Source organism: Odontesthes bonariensis, chromosome 1, assembly GCF_027942865.1.
Source record: "Odontesthes bonariensis isolate fOdoBon6 chromosome 1, fOdoBon6.hap1, whole genome shotgun sequence".
Classification (NCBI taxonomy): domain Eukaryota; kingdom Metazoa; phylum Chordata; class Actinopteri; order Atheriniformes; family Atherinopsidae; genus Odontesthes; species Odontesthes bonariensis.
Window position 1 is genome coordinate 24,559,736 of NC_134506.1, and position 11,502 is coordinate 24,571,237.

The following is an 11,502-nucleotide window of genomic DNA, read 5'->3' on the forward strand; positions in this document are numbered from 1 at the left end:
GTAGTATTAGTTATTACAGTGTTCCGTAGGCAAAAGTCTACATTCCTAACGTGGGCTGTTGTTCCCTCTTGACAAACATCCACAATTCACAGTAGTCTTTGCCAAAACCTGGGATTGAACCAGGGACCTTCAGATCTTCAGTCTAACGCTCTCGCAACTGAGCTATTTCGGCTACTAAAGGGCTGAAATGGCCGCTTTCATTTGGAACATAAAACCGGGAGCTCGCTCCGTGGAGCGTAGACGACAAAGCTGGAGAGCCAGATAAAGGCCACAAAAAAAAAATGCAATAATTGACAGTTGTAGCTGAGGAAGAAGCCTCCTGTGTTTTCATTAATGCAGGTTTTTCGATATAATTCCTTTTTACTAGTTCTCTTTCCTACCAGCCTTGAGTATTTTCATTAATCTTGGTTTTTTGAGATAATTCCTTTTTATCAGTTCACTTTCCTAACATGGGCTGTTGTTCTCTCTTGACAAACATCCACAAAGCAGAGTAGTCTTCGCCGAAACCCGGGATTGAACCAGGGACCTTCAGATCTTCAGTCTGACGCTCTCCCAACTGAGCTATTTCGGCTACAAAGGGCTAAAATGGCCGTTTTCATTTGGAAAGTAAAACCGGGAGCTCGCTCCGTGGAGCGTAGACGACAAAGCTGGAGAGTCAGATAAAGGCCACAAAAATGCAATAATTGACAGTTGTAGCTGACGAAGAAGCCTCCTGTGTATTCATTAATGCAGATTTTTTGGAGTTTATGCCTTTTTACCAGTTCACTTTCCTAACATGGGCTGTTGTTCCCTCTTGACAAACATCCACAATTCACAGTAGTCTTTGCCGAAACCTGGGATTGAACCAGGGACCTTCAGATCTTCAGTCTAACGCTCTCGCAACTGAGCTATTTCGGCTACTAAAGGCCAAAATGGCAGCTTTCATTTCGAAAGTAAAACCGGGAGCTCGCTCCGTGGAGCGTAGACGACAAAGCTGGAGAGCCAGATAAAGGCCAAAAAAAAAATGCAATAATTGACTGTTGTAGCTGAGGAAGAAGCCTCCTGTGTTTTCATTAATGCAGATTTTTTGGAGTTTATGCCTTTTTACCAGTTCACTTTCCTAACATGGGCTGTTGTTCCCTCTTGACAAACATCCACAAAGCACAGTAGTCTTTGCCGAAACCCGGGATTGAACCAGGGACCTTCAGTCTAACGCTCTCCCAACTGAGCTATTTCAGCTACAAAGGGCTAAAATAGCCGCTTTCATTTGGAAAGTAAAACCGGGAGCTCGCTCCGTGGAGCGTAGACGACAAACCTGGAGAGTCAGATAAAGGCCACAAAAAAAAATGCAATAATTGACTGTTGTAGCTGAGGAAGAAGCCTCCTGTGTTTTCATTAATGCAGGTTTTTTCGAGATAATTCCTTTTTACTAGTTCACTTTTCTACCAGCCTTGTGTATTTTCATTAATCTAGGCTTTTTGAGATAATTCCTTTTTATCAGTTCACTTTCCTAACATGGGCTGTTGTTCTCTCTTGACAAACATCCACAATTCATAGTAGTCTTTGCCGAAACCCGGGATTAAACCAGGGACCTTCAGATCTTCAGCCTGACGCTTTCCCAACTGAGCTATTTCGGCCTATTTACCTACCATGACAGGGTTGCTTACTATCCCAATTCCTGTTTTTACTGACCATTGACTGGATAATGGAAAAAAACACAGTACAAAGAAATAACGGAATTCAGTGGACGTTATGGACACAGCTAGACGACTTGGATTTTGCAGACGATCTGGCCCTACTCTCACATAGACACCACCAAATGCAAGAAAAAACAAAAATACTGGCAGAGAATTCCTCTCAAGTAGGACTCTCCATTCACAAGGGAAAAACACAATTCATGAGGATTAATAACACCAGCACTGAGCCAATCCTTCTAGGGTACGACACGTTGCAAGAAGTAGAGTGCTTCACCTACTTGGGGAGTATCATCAGCAACCAGGGTGGTACGGATGCAGATGTGAAAGCTAGGATAGGCAAGGCTAGAACAGCATTCCTACTTCTAAAGAACATCTGGCGCTCTAGAGAGATACAACAACACACAAAAATAAGAATATTCAACTCTAATGTAAAATCAGTCCTGCTTTACGGGGCACAGACATGGAGAACAATAAAGACCACCACAAATAAAGTGCAAACCTTCATCAATAAATGCCTCAGAAGAATCCTGAACATATACTGGCCAGACAAAATCAGCAATAAAGACCTATGGACAAAGACCAAACAACTACCAGCAGCAGACGAAATTGGGCGAAGAAGGTGGAGATGGATCGGGCACACACTACGCAAACCAGCGTCAAACACCACCAGACAGGCTCTGACTTGGAACCCTCAAGGGAAGAGAAACAGAGGTCGGCCCAAAAACACCTGGCGGAGGGATCTCCAGGCAGACACCAAGAGGCTGGGAGGCACCTGGTTGCAGATTGAAAAGAACGCCAGTGACCGAAAACTCTGGAGGACCCTTGTCGACGGCCTATACCCTGGAAAGGGTGTCAGGCATAAGTGAAGTGAAGTTTCCTACCATGGGCATTACTTTACTATTAGTTATTACAGTGTTATTACACTAATACTGTAGTATTAGCTATTACAGTCTACACCATTACTGTAGTATTAGTACAGTATTACTGTAGTATTAGTTATTAGAGTTATTACACTATTACTGTAGTATTAGTTATTACAGTGTTATTACAATATTAACTCTTTCGGTGCCATTGACGTCTATAGACGTCAATTTAAAAAAATCGTTGACTGCCATAGACGTCTATAGACGTCAATTGCGTTTTTTAACGGAGCGGGCTGGGGGACAATCTAGCAGAGTTTGTCACTAGATCTTAGGCTTGTAAACACTAAACAGAGATTATACTGGCAAAATTACCCGCAAGGGGGCAGCAGTGCCACTTTGCACAAAAAAAAGAAGCTGGTTTTCTCCGTTTTTTTGGTCAAACAGCTGTTTTTGGTGAAACCAACCTATGTTCTACTGTCTATTACTAAAGGACTGAGAATGGTAGAAACAAACTTTTTTTTCCTGATGAAAGAAGAGAGTCTACTCTTTCGTTTGGTAATTTCGGTGTGCACATAGTCATGAGACACACTTTTCTGTGGGTTTTGGAAAATCAGTCAAAATACTGTAAAACACTTGGCAGTATGGCTCTCTCTTCACTGAAAATGGCTGGCAGCCAATGAGTTAATGTAGTATTAGTTATTACAGTGTTATTACAATATTACTGTAGTATTACTACACTATTACTGTAGTATTAATAAACTATTACTAAAGGATTAGTTATTAGTGTTATTACACTATTACTCTTGTATTAGTTATTAGTGTTATTACAATATGACTGTAGAATTAGTTATTACAGTGTGATTATAGTTTTATTACACTATTACTGTAGTATTAGTACACTATTACTGTAGTATTCGTTATTACAGTCTACACTATTACTGTAGTATTAGTACATTATTACTGTAGTATTACTTATTACAGTGTTATTACACTATTACTGTAGTATTAGTTATTACAGTCTACACTATTACTGTAGTACTGTAGTATTACTGTAGTTATTACAGTGTTATTAAACTATTACTGTAGTATTAGTTATTACAGTGTTCCGTTGGCAAAAGTCTACATTCCTAACGTGGGCTGTTGTTCCCGCTTGACAAACATCCACAGTTCATAGTAGTCTTTCCCGAAACCCGGGATTAAACCAGGGACCTTCAGTCTGACGCTCTCCCAACTGAGCTATTTCGGCTACAAAGGGCTAAAATGGCCGTTTTCATTTGGAAAGTAAAACCAGGAACTCGCTCCGTGGAATGTAGACGACAAAGCTCGAGAGCCAGATAAAGGCCACAAAAGCGCAATAATTGACTGTTGTAGCTGAGGAAGAAGCCTCCTGTGTTTTCATTAATGCAGATTTTTTGGAGTTTATGCCTTTTTACCAGTTCACTTTCCTAACATGGGCTGTTGTTCCCTCTTGACAAACATCCACAAAGCACAGTAGTCTTTGCCGAAGACCGGGATTAAACCAGGGACCTTCAGATCTTCAGCCTGACGCTTTCCCAACTGAGCTATTTCGGCCTATTTACCAGTTCACTTTCCTACCATGGGCATTACTTTACTATTAGTTATTACAGTGTTATTACAATATTACTGTAGTATTAGTTATTACAGTCTACACTATTACTGTAGTATTAGTACAGTATTACTGTAGTATTAGTTATTAGTGTTATTACACTATTACTGTAGTATTAGTACACTATTACTGTAGTATTAGTTATTAAAGTCTTATTACATTGGTATTACACTATTACCGTAGTATTAGTTATTACAGTGTTATTACAATATTAACTCTTTCGGTGCCAAAGACGTCTATAGACGTCAATTGCGTTTTTAAACGGAGCGGGCTGGGGGACAATCTAGCAGAGTTTGTCACTAAATCTTAGGCTTGTAAACACTAAACAGAGAATATACTGGCAAAATTACCCGCAAGGTGGCAGCAGTGCCACTTTGCACAAAAAAAAGAAGCTGGTTTTCTCCGTTTTTTTGGTCAAAAACAGCTGTTTTTGGTGAAACCAACCTATGTTCTACGGTCTATTACTAAAGGACTGAAAATGGTAGAAACAAACTTTTTTTTCCTGATGAAAGAAGAGAGTCTACTCTTTCGTTTGGTAATTTCAGTGTGTACATAGTCATAAGACACACTTTTCTGTGGGTTTTGGAAAATCAGTCAAAATACTGTAAAACACTTGGCAGTATGGCTCTCTCTTCACTGAAAATGGCTGGCAGCCAATGAGTTAATGTAGTATTACATCTTAACAGTTCAAAAACTGAAATGATTCAAATTGGAACCTTACATCAAATTCAACAACAAAAAATTCTCAACATTATCTTCTCTGGCCAGAACATTTCTCTTTCCAGTACGGTCACCAATCTTGGTGTTATTTTTGATCCACAGCTCACCTTTGAAAGCCATATTAAGCATATCTGCAAAATTTCATTCTTTCACCTCCGAAATATTGCAAAACTTGCAAAACTGGAAAATCAGTCAAAATACTGTAAAACACTTGGCAGTATGGCTCTCTCTTCACTGAAAATGGCTGGCAGCCAATGAGTTAATGTAGTATTAGTTATTACAGTGTTATTACAATATTACTGTGGTATTACTACACTATTACTGTAGTATTAGTAAACTATTACTGAAGGATTAGTTATTAGTGTTATTACACTATTACTCTTGTATTAGTACACTATTACTATAGTATTAGTTATTACAGTGTTAGTAGTGTTATTACACTATTACTGTAGTATTAGTTATTACAGTGTGATTACAGTTTTGTTACACTATTACTGTAGTATCAGTTATTACAGTGTGATTACAGTTTTGTTACACTATTACTGTAGTATCAGTTATTACAGTGTTATTACAGTGTTGTTACACTATTACCGTAGTATTAGTACACTATTACTGTAGTATTAGTTATTACAGTGTTAGTAGTGTTATTACACTATTACTGTAGTATTAGTTATTACAGTTTTATTACAGTTTTATTACACTATTACTGTAGTATTAGTTGTTACAGTCTACACTATTACTGTAGTACTGTAGTATTACTGTAGTTATTACAGTGTTATTAAACTATTACTGTAGTATTAGTACACTATTACTGTAGTATTAGTTATTACAGTGTTCCGTTGGCAAAAGTCTACATTCCTAACGTGGGCTGTTGCTCCCTCTTGACAAACATCCACAGTTCATAGTAGTCTTTCCCAAAACCCGGGATTGAACCAGGGACCTTCAGATCTTCAGTCTGACGCTCTCCCAACTGAGCTAGTTAGGCTACAAAGGGCTAAAATGGCCGCTTTCATTTGGAAAGTAAAACCGGGAGCTCGCTCCGTGGAGCGTAGACGACAAAGCTGGAGAGTCAGATAAAGGCCACAAAAATGCAATAATTGATTTTTGTAGCTGACGAAGAAGCCTCCTGTGTATTCATTAATGCAGGTTTTTTGGAGTTTATATCTTTTTACCAGTTCACTTTCCTAACATGGACTGTTGTTCCCGCTTGACAAACATCCACAAAGCACAGCAGTCTTTGCCGAAACCCGGGATTGAACCAGGGACCTTCAGTCTGACGCTCTCCCAACTGAGCTATTTCGGCTACAAAGGGCTAAAATGGCCGTTTTCATTTGGAAAGTAAAACCAGGAACTCGCTTCGTGGAGCGTCGACGACATAGCTGGGGAGCCAGATAAAGGCCACAAAAAAAATGCAATAACTGACTGTTGTAGCTGAGGAAGAAGCCTTGTGTATTTTCATTAATCTTGTTTTTTCGATATAATTCCTTTTTATCAGTTCACTTTCCTAACATGGGCCTTTGTTCCCTCTTGACAAACATCCACAATTCACAGTAGTCTTTGCCGAAACCTGGGATTGAACCAGGGACCTTCAGATCTTCAGTCTAACGCTCTCGCAACTGAGCTATTTCGGCTACTAAAGGCCAAAATGGCAGCTTTCATTTGGAAAGTAAAACCGGGAGCTCGCTCCGTGGAGCGTAGACGACAAAGCTGGAGAGCCAGATAAAGGCCAAAAAAAAATGCAATAATTGACTGTTGTAGCTGAGGAAGAAGCCTCCTGTGTTTTCATTAATGCAGATTTTTTGGAGTTTATGGCTTTTTACCAGTTCACTTTCCTAACATGGGCTGTTGTTCCCTCTTGACAAACATCCACAAAGCACAGTAGTCTTTGCCGAAACCCGGGATTGAACCAGGGACCTTCAGTCTAACGCTCTCCCAACTGAGCTATTTCGGCTACAAAGGGCTAAAATGGCAGCTTTCATTTGGAACATAAAACCAGGAACTCGCTCCGTGGAGCGTAGACGACAAAGCTGGAGAGTCAGATAAAGGCCACAAAAAAAAATGCAATAATTGACTGTTGTAGCTGAGGAAGAAGCCTCCTGTGTTTTCATTAATGCAGGTTTTTTCGAGATAATTCCTTTTTACTAGTTCACTTTTCTACCAGCCTTGTGTATTTTCATTAATCTAGGCTTTTTGAGATAATTCCTTTTTATCAGTTCACTTTCCTAACATGGGCTGTTGTTCTCTCTTGACAAACATCCACAATTCATAGTAGTCTTTGCCGAAACCCGGGATTAAACCAGGGACCTTCAGATCTTCAGCCTGACGCTTTCCCAACTGAGCTATTTCGGCCTATTTACCTACCATGACAGGGTTGCTTACTATCCCAATTCCTGTTTTTACTGACCATTGACTGGATAATGGAAAAAACCACAGTACAAAGAAATAACGGAATTCAGTGGACGTTATGGACACAGCTAGACGACTTGGATTTTGCAGACGATCTGGCCCTACTCTCACATAGACACCACCAAATGCAAGAAAAAACAAAAATACTGGCAGAGAATTCCTCTCAAGTAGGACTCTCCATTCACAAGGGAAAAACACAATTCATGAGGATTAATAACACCAGCACTGAGCCAATCCTTCTAGGGGACGACACGTTGCAAGAAGTAGAGTGCTTCACCTACTTGGGGAGTATCATCAGCAACCAGGGTGGTACGGATGCAGATGTGAAAGCTAGGATAGGCAAGGCTAGAACAGCATTCCTACTTCTAAAGAACATCTGGCGCTCTAGAGAGATACAACAACACACAAAAATAAGAATATTCAACTCTAATGTAAAATCAGTCCTGCTTTACGGGGCACAGACATGGAGAACAATAAAGACCACCACAAATAAAGTGCAAACCTTCATCAATAAATGCCTCAGAAGAATCCTGAACATATACTGGCCAGACAAAATCAGCAATAAAGACCTATGGACAAAGACCAAACAACTACCAGCAGCAGACGAAATTGGGCGAAGAAGGTGGAGATGGATCGGGCACACACTACGCAAACCAGCGTCAAACACCACCAGACAGGCTCTGACTTGGAACCCTCAAGGGAAGAGAAACAGAGGTCGGCCCAAAAACACCTGGCGGAGGGATCTCCAGGCAGACACCAAGAGGCTGGGAGGCACCTGGTTGCAGATTGAAAAGAACGCCAGTGACCGAAAACTCTGGAGGACCCTTGTCGACGGCCTATACCCTGGAAAGGGTGTCAGGCATAAGTGAAGTGAAGTTTCCTACCATGGGCATTACTTTACTATTAGTTATTACAGTGTTATTACACTAATACTGTAGTATTAGCTATTACAGTCTACACTATTACTGTAGTATTAGTACAGTATTACTGTAGTATTAGTTATTAGTGTTATTACACTATTACTGTAGTATTAGTTATTACAGTGTTATTACAATATTAACTCTTTCGGTGCCAAAGACGTCTATAGACGTCAATTGCGTTTTTTAACGGAGCGGGCTGGGGGACAATCTAGCAGAGTTTGTCACTAGATCTTAGGCTTGTAAACACTAAACAGAGATTATACTGGCAAAATTACCCGCAAGGTGGCAGCAGTGCCACTTTGCACAAAAAAAAGAAGCTGGTTTTCTCCGTTTTTTTGGTCAAACAGCTGTTTTTGGTGAAACCAACCTATGTTCTACTGTCTATTACTAAAGGACTGAAAATGGTAGAAACAAACTTTTTTTTCCTGATGAAAGAAGAGAGTCTACTCTTTCGTTTGGTAATTTCGGTGTGTACATAGTCATGAGACACACTTTTCTGTGGGTTTTGGAAAATCAGTCAAAATACTGTAAAACACTTGGCAGTATGGCTCTCTCTTCACTGAAAATGGCTGGCAGCCAATGAGTTAATGTAGTATTAGTTATTACAGTGTTATTACAATATTACTGTAGTATTAGTAAACTATTACTGAAGGATTAGTTATTAGTGTTATTACACTATTACTCTTGTATTAGTTATTAGTGTTATTACAATATGACTGTAGAATTAGTTATTACAGTGTTATTACAGTTTTATTACACTATTACTGTAGTATTAGTTATTACAGTGTGATTACAGTTTTATTACACTATTACTGTAGTATTAGTTATTACAGTGTTAGTAGTGTTATTACACTATTACTGTAGTATTCGTTATTACAGTCTACACTATTACTGTAGTATTAGTACATTATTACTGTAGTATTACTTATTACAGTGTTAGTAGTGTTATTACACTATTACTGTAGTATTAGTTATTACAGTCTACACTATTACTGTAGTATTAGTTATTACAGTGTTATTACACTATTAATGTAGTATTAGTTATTACAGTCTACACTATTACTGTAGTACTGTAGTATTACTGTAGTTATTACAGTGTTATTAAACTATTACTGTAGTATTAGTTATTACAGTGTTCCGTTGGCAAAAGTCTACATTCCTAACGTGGGCTGTTGTTCCCGCTTGACAAACATCCACAGTTCATAGTAGTCTTTCCCAAAACCCGGGATTAAACCAGGGACCTTCAGTCTGACGCTCTCCCAACTGAGCTATTTCGGCTACAAAGGGCTAAAATGGCCGTTTTCATTTGGAAAGTAAAACCAGGAACTCGCTCCGTGGAATGTAGACGACAAAGCTCGAGAGCCAGATAAAGGCCACAAAAGCGCAATAATTGACTGTTGTAGCTGAGGAAGAAGCCTCCTGTGTTTTCATTAATGCAGATTTTTTGGAGTTTATGCCTTTTTACCAGTTCACTTTCCTAACATGGGCTGTTGTTCCCTCTTGACAAACATCCACAAAGCACAGTAGTCTTTGCCGAAGACCGGGATTAAACCAGGGACCTTCAGATCTTCAGCCTGACGCTTTCCCAACTGAGCTATTTCGGCCTATTTACCAGTTCACTTTCCTACCATGGGCATTACTTTACTATTAGTTATTACAGTGTTATTACAATATTACTGTAGTATTAGTTATTACAGTCTACACTATTACTGTAGTATTAGTACAGTATTACTGTAGTATTAGTTATTAGTGTTATTACACTATTACTGTAGTATTAGTACACTATTACTGTAGTATTAGTTATTACAGTCTTATTACATTGGTATTACACTATTACCGTAGTATTAGTTATTACAGTGTTATTACAATATTAACTCTTTCGGTGCCAAAGACGTCTATAGACGTCAATTGCGTTTTTTAACGGAGCGGGCTGGGAGACAATCTAGCAGAGTTTGTCACTAGATCTTAGGCTTGTAAACACTAAACAGAGATTATACTGGCAAAATTACCCGCAAGGTGGCAGCAGTGCCACTTTGCACAAAAAAAAGAAGCTGGTTTTCTCCGTTTTTTTGGTCAAACAGCTGTTTTTGGTGAAACCAACCTATGTTCTACTGTCTATTACTAAAGGACTGAAAATGGTAGAAACAAACTTTTTTTCCTGATGAAAGAAGAGAGTCTACTCTTTCGTTTGGTAATTTCGGTGTGTACATAGTCATGAGACACACTTTTCTGTGGGTTTTGGAAAATCAGTCAAAATACTGTAAAACACTTGGCAGTATGGCTCTCTCTTCACTGAAAATGGCTGGCAGCCAATGAGTTAATGTAGTATTAGTTATTACAGTGTTATTACAATATTACTGTAGTATTAGTAAACTATTACTGAAGGATTAGTTATTAGTGTTATTACACTATTACTCTTGTATTAGTTATTAGTGTTATTACAATATGACTGTAGAATTAGTTATTACAGTGTTATTACAGTTTTATTACACTATTACTGTAGTATTAGTTATTACAGTGTGATTACAGTTTTATTACACTATTACTGTAGTATTAGTACACTATTACTGTAGTATTAGTTATTACAGTGTTAGTAGTGTTATTACACTATTACTGTAGTATTCGTTATTACAGTCTACATTATTACTGTAGTATTAGTACATTATTACTGTAGTATTACTTATTACAGTGTTAGTAGTGTTATTACACTATTACTGTAGTATTAGTTATTACAGTCTACACTATTACTGTAGTATTAGTTATTACAGTGTTATTACACTATTAATGTAGTATTAGTTATTACAGTCTACACTATTACTGTAGTACTGTAGTATTACTGTAGTTATTACAGTGTTATTAAACTATTACTGTAGTATTAGTTATTACAGTGTTCCGTTGGCAAAAGTCTACATTCCTAACGTGGGCTGTTGTTCCCGCTTGACAAACATCCACAGTTCATAGTAGTCTTTCCCAAAACCCGGGATTAAACCAGGGACCTTCAGTCTGACGCTCTCCCAACTGAGCTATTTCGGCTACAAAGGGCTAAAATGGCCGTTTTCATTTGGAAAGTAAAACCAGGAACTCGCTCCGTGGAATGTAGACGACAAAGCTCGAGAGCCAGATAAAGGCCACAAAAGCGCAATAATTGACTGTTGTAGCTGAGGAAGAAGCCTCCTGTGTTTTCATTAATGCAGATTTTTTGGAGTTTATGCCTTTTTACCAGTTCACTTTCCTAACATGGGCTGTTGTTCCCTCTTGACAAACATCCACAAAGCACAGTAGTCTTTGCC

The 11,502-nt window shown here is 38.7% G+C and overlaps 1 non-coding gene across 1 annotated transcript; it reads right to left on the reverse strand.

The window, feature by feature from the left end:
* Positions 1 to 498: 498 nt before the first annotated feature.
* Positions 499 to 571, reverse strand: trnaf-gaa (transfer RNA phenylalanine (anticodon GAA)). The gene has a single exon. It is a non-coding gene; the product is annotated as a tRNA-Phe (tRNA).
* Between the last annotated feature and the right edge of the window lie 10,931 nt (positions 572 to 11,502).